This window comes from Somniosus microcephalus, chromosome 9 (assembly GCF_052327205.1).
Source record: "Somniosus microcephalus isolate GS21.2 chromosome 9, FLI_Smic_1.0, whole genome shotgun sequence".
Taxonomy (NCBI): domain Eukaryota; kingdom Metazoa; phylum Chordata; class Chondrichthyes; order Squaliformes; family Somniosidae; genus Somniosus; species Somniosus microcephalus.
The window spans coordinates 54,170,773-54,176,925 of record NC_140995.1 but is presented as its reverse complement, the minus strand read 5'-3'; positions in this window follow the sequence as shown (position 1 = coordinate 54,176,925).

Below are 6,153 nucleotides of genomic sequence, written 5' to 3'. Positions count from 1 at the left end.
CGCCATCCCTTCGCCACTGACCGCAAAATCCGGGCCAATGTCATCTGCAAACTTAGAACTCTATACATTCATGATTTGGATGAAGGAATAGATAGTGAAAAGCTGAAACCCCAGTACAGATCCCTCAAACACCACTTGTCACATCTCACCAATCAGTGAACAAACCCCCTTTGGGGGAAAAATTCGGTATCGCCCCATTTGGGGCGCCATTATTGGCGGTGCGCAAAGTTTAGTGCCTGGCGCTAATTAGCGCCTCCGACAGCAAACTTGGCTTTTATCGCCCCTGGAGGTGATTGGAGCGCTAAATCAGGTGCTTCACACCTGTCTTAAGGCGCAAAGGCCGAGGAGCGAGGCGCTACCTCAGAGCGCTGGCGAAGCAAGGAAGGGCAAATCCAAATAAACCTGCAAAGTGCTGCTCAGTACCCAAAACTCCTTCAAACAGCGTTGAATCTCTCCAGAAGAGAGTCTCTCTCAGAATGCGTGATGCAAAAATGTCACCGACAAAAAAAGGCAGGAAGCGGTCACCTTTAAATAGCGCTTCCCTAGTCCCTTTCTGACAGCATAAAGCTCCCCTCAACCTGTCGTTGCTAGCAGCAGGCGGTAAGGCAGGGGGTGCCACTCAATATCCAGTCCGGGGCGCTGCGCACTCGAATGATGTCACAATCTGCCGGCGCAGGAGATCGTGGCGGTAGTGTTTAGCGCCACCGCAAAATGTCTAGTTAATTTCGCGAGCGGCACAAACATCGCCGCGCCCAGCCTCTAGTTGCTTTGCGCCCCACTTGGCACCCTCTTAAGGCGCTAATGGAAGGCGCAACCAACTGAATTTTTCCCCCTTTATCTCTACTCTGTTTCCTACCTGCCAACCAATTACCGACTCACATCATGAGGTTACCTCTAATTCCACGTGCTCTCATTTTGCTAACAATCTCTTGTGCGGAACCTTAGCAAATGCCTTTTGGAAGTCCAGACAACATCCGTAGCCACTGTACTATCAAGTTTACTAGTGACCTCCTCAAAGATTTTAACTAGATTAGTCAGGCATAACCTACCCTTCACAAATCCACACTGACTCTCTTCGATCAGCTCATACTTGCCTCTCAGGCCTCAATATTAACCCCCACAACAGGTGAGAAGGTTGGGTTAAAAAATGTAAAAAAATGTGTAATGTGACTCCAATCCGCCACACAGGCCTGCATGGCAGCAGCTTTCGTGGTGTCCGAGTGTCCTGCTGTGGAAAGGCAGGACACTTCATTAACACACCCTCCCGATAGCCGGGGACCAGTGCAAAAGTCAATTTGGCCGGCTGCTGGGCGGGAAATGGAAGAAAAGAACTAAGTTTCTGCGACTTTGACGCGTTCCCCGGGAGGTTTCTCCTTTCCTGCAAATATCGGGGCCACTGTTCCTAATGATTCCAGAAACCTCTACACAGTTTATGTTAAGCTTACAGTTCTGTTATTATTTGTTTCTTCTCCCTCCCTTCTTAAATAGTGGAGTGACATCTGAAATTGCCCAATCCAAAGGCACAATTCCTGAAATCTAGAACACTTTGGAAAATTATGACTAATGCATCTGAAATTTTCTTACCAATTTCTTTTAATACCCTGGGTGGAAAACATCAGGTCCTGGAGATTTGTCTATCTTAAGTCCCATTATTTTCTCCATTACTATATATTTTACTTGTTTTAAATCAACTAAGTTCCTCTCCTTGACTTATTTTTAGGTTCCCTTGTATGACTGGGATTGTCCTCTTCCATCTCTGTGAAAACTAATACAAAGTACTCATTTAATAATTCTGTAATGTCTTTATTATCCATTATAGTCTCATCTTGTATAGATCATTCAGGGGACCACATTTAGAATATTCAGCATAATTTTGAACATCCCATCAAAAGGCCATTGAAGAATTAATAAGTGAAGTGAAGAGTGCAGAGCTGAACTTGTTTTGATTGGAGAAGATATGTTTGGGGGCAGGGGTTATATCCAGATCTTCAAATTGTGGAGTGTCATTGTGGATGTGAGCAAATTACTTGATTGAGTGAGAGTGCAGTTGAGGTGAAAGGTTAAATCAAACTCGATTCAGGCAGGACGAGATTAGAAGAAATTTTCTTCGCTAGCGTAAGGGATATTCTGAAAAGACTTCGGCCTAGAAATTCAGTTGCGTTTGCGCCCAATTAGGGGCGAAAGAGTGGGTTGCGCCGGAAGTTGCGTCGTGCCCGAAATTAGGTGGGCCCTAACATCGGCGTTAGCCGGTAGCGCTGCGCCGGCACCGATGACGTCATCGGTGTGCGCAGTGCCCCGGTTCCGCCCGAAACCACGCCGATCCCCATCTTCAGTAGCGGCCGCCTCTTCCGTGGCGGGCGCTAACAACATCGGGAGACCGGGTCCTTACTGCAGCCTTAGCGGCGCAAGTTAAGGTGGAGGTGCGGGGCGGCCGCCTGCCCGCACCTCCTTCCCCGGCCTCCTCCACCCCCCCCCGCGGCATTGCCGGCTGGTTTCCGTGGAGCCCGGCACTTCTCCGTTGTGCCGGGCTCTTTTGCCGGCACTTGCAATCGGGGCTCCGGCCGTTGCAGGCACCTCCCCCTTAAGAGAAGGGGGAGGCCTGCAGTACAGCAGCCTGCCGCACCGCATCGGGTGGCGCAGCGGGACCGGGAGCGCTGAAATTCACTTTCAGCGCCCCAAGCGGGGCGGACACACCCTGTACCAGCGCCCGGTTCCGCTTTGGGGCGCTGAAAGTGAATATGGGGCGGGCACAACTGGCTCCGCGGTGGGCGCAAAATTTTCGGCGCAAACGTGCTGGCGGGGCTATACCCAATTTCTAGGCCTTCCTGTAACAGCAGCCAATGGAATGGTAACTCTTTTAAAAAAAAATAGCTGCATAGAAGCCAAACTTTAATCGAGTTTCAACCGATAGGCGTGCATCAAATCTTTTGACCAAAATGCCATACAGCAAATTAACCGCACACACAAGAAAAGTCCAAAATAAGAAAGGAAATTTAGCCCATCGAAGTTCATCCCTCATATATCCTAACTCTCCCATTTTATTCTCCAGCCCCATTTCAAATGTATCTAACATTTTGTCTCAACTACACCACCTGACAGATTATCTTAAATATTTTTCACTTAATAACAAAGTTCTTCCAAATCAATGGAATACAAAAGCACAGAAAAAAGTAAACTTGTACAAATCACTGGGCAGGCTGTAGTTAGAATAGAGTTCCCAGTTTTGGGCAACCTGATTTAATAAGGATATCAAGGCCAATGGAGAGGGGAAAGAGATTTATAAACATGATACCAGAAATGAGAGACTTTAGTTACGAGGAGACACCAGGTAAATTGGAGCTCTTTTTTACTGGAACAGAGGTGGTTATGGGGAGATCCATTAGAGATGTTCAAAATTGAGGTTTTTTGCTAAGGCAGCTATTTAGACTGGCGAGTAGGTAATGAGAGGAATACAATTTATCCAAAAAAATGAAGGAAAAGTCAAAGAAATTATTTTTATACAGAGATTGTTAGGGCATGACCAGAAACAGTGGTAGAAGCAGAATCTGTAATAGCTTTTAAAAGGTTGAAAATGTATGGAGGAGAGATGGGACTCTTTCAGCAAAGGCATGATGGACCAAATTGCTGCCTTCTCTGCCATAAAATGTTATATAAATCTATAACATGTCCTACTTTTCTGGTATAAAACAGTAATGTGCCAGGTATACTTTAAGTGTACCATTTAGTATTTACATACACCAATGAGGTGCCTCTTTATTGCTTTCTTTCTAGATTGTAAAGGTAAACTTGATTTGGAGCTCATCCCCATCACAATTGGGATCAGTCTTGCTGCTTTTCTCTGTACTTTCTCCAATGCTGGTGTGTATGTGTGATTTTTAAAATTTTGTAAACTAGAAATTTAACACTGTACTCCGTGTGGTCTGACCACTCTTTTGTTAAAGTCCCAATATAACCTCTGGTTGCTTGTATTCTACTTTTCTGGATGTATACCCCAGCATTCTTTTTGCTTCACCAAATTTTCTAGACCTTGAATCTAATGAGTCAAGCATTTTCCCATGTCTCTCTGCCAGCTGAATTCCATTGCAAGAACTCTCTCACCATTGACAGAATACTTCTGTCATCTGAACTTCACTTGCCATCTATTCCATCAACATGGGTGCCCTTTATACTCGCTCACCTTGGTCCTCAGAATTCCACCACGATCAGCCCCAACACCACCAACCTTCTCTGCAATCATCTGATGCTGCACAGGACAGAGAGCATCAGCACCCGAGCACATTGCTGCCCGGGAGGCCAGGGATGGACTCATGGCCAGATTCACTTCTTGATGCTGTACACCCTGGCTGCCACATGATGCGCCAGGTTGGCATCACCTCACACCAACACCATAAAGCATCCTTACAATGCCCAAGCCATTCCTTTCACACCACCATTGCGGGGGGGGGGGGGTACCATTATGTCTCACCATTCACTGCAACTCACTAAGCCACTTCCAAAGGTGCACACGAATCAGTCCAAGAATGCAAAGCGTTGAAAATAAAGATTTCAATGTTTGACACCACATTAACAGAAACTTTACATGAACATTGGATAAAACACCCACGTGGCTACCCTTGTGTGTTGTTGGTCTGCTTGCACTAGGATGAGGGTGAGTGTGAGGGATGGCTAGTGAGATGGGGATGTGATAATGTAGATAGAGAGGGATGGGTGGACGTGCAAGGTAAGTTGGTGTGAGTAAGGATGTGCAGGAGTAGGGTAGGGAAGGCAGAGTGACGGGGATGTAATGAGGCACTGCAAGATGAATGTGAGTGTGGCTTTGTACTAACGTTTCACGATCTAATGAGATAATTGAAAGGTTTGCGCCACTGCACCCAGGTCCTCCTGACTACATCCCTGCTTGTGGCTTCCTGTGCCATGTGCAACCAGGCTGTGGGAAGAGGACCTCCCTGTGTAGTTTGACTCCCACCATAAGCATATGGAGGGAGTCATGGGAGAACCTGGGTGCAGCCCTGCACCTCTGTGCAGTGATTGTCAGTGTTTGCAGCACTTCAATGCTGTAGAACACTGACAACACAAATGTCAAAATAAAGTTGGCCATGATCCCTTTAAGGAAACCGGCTGATGATGTGTCATGAAATGATGTCACCAGACCTGATTCCTCTAAGTGGACTGGGAAATGTGCTGGGCAAGTTTAACAAGCTCTATCAATGGAATGTCATTTCAGAGAGGGATGGAGCAGCAGCAGGGTCTGGACCCGCCACTGACGTTGCCCGCCCCGGACCTGCCGAGGTGAGCAAAATCCCAGCCATAGAGTGGCATAATTAATGGTGTAAGTCAATTACCCCATAATTTTTTATTTTTTGTGTCATTCCAGGGTTCATACGCCATGGCACAAGTCCCCAAGAAAATCTGGGCCACTAATCATGACTTCCATAGTCTATTCTATCTGTAGCATCCTCAAAGGGACATAAGGTTGGATCTTCCCCTTTTAAAATCTTAAATCATTACAATTCAGCTGTTCCTCAGCCTGCCCCTAAGTGTTTATGGACTGGATAGAGAGTGGAAAGCCTGCAGAATCTGTGCTGGAAATGGACTGAGAAACAGCTTGTGGCTGAGGGAAGGGAAGATCTGTCAGGTGGGAGCTTTTACGGGACATTTGAAATCGTCAAGGAATCAGCTGGAGCAATGGCCATGCCTCAGGTTGACAGCCGTGGTCCCCGTGGCCATGAAGTTAAAGTGAAAAGGTAAGTTAAAAAAGCCTGTTAATGATCTGTCAACAAGGCAATAATGAGATTAATTGGGTCGTCCCCGCTGCCCATCGGGTCTGCTCAGCTCTGACAGACCTGACATTGGGAAAGTCCTGACCCGCTGTCAACAAAAAAACTTTCCCACCTGACCCACCACCGATCGCGCCCACTGATCCCCTGCAAAATTCCGGCCTATATTTTTCTGGGACATTTGCACCGCTCTGCTGTTACCCTCACTGAAAAGAGTGAGAAGTTAATCATAGCTCTGAGCCCCCCATTAAAATTAATTGCGATTTTGTTAGAGAATGCGCAGAGATTGATTCCAATTGTGATGGGGGTGAAGTCCAGAAAAAAAATTAAGGGGCACCTCATTGGTGCATGTAAACACTAAATTGTGCACAAATCT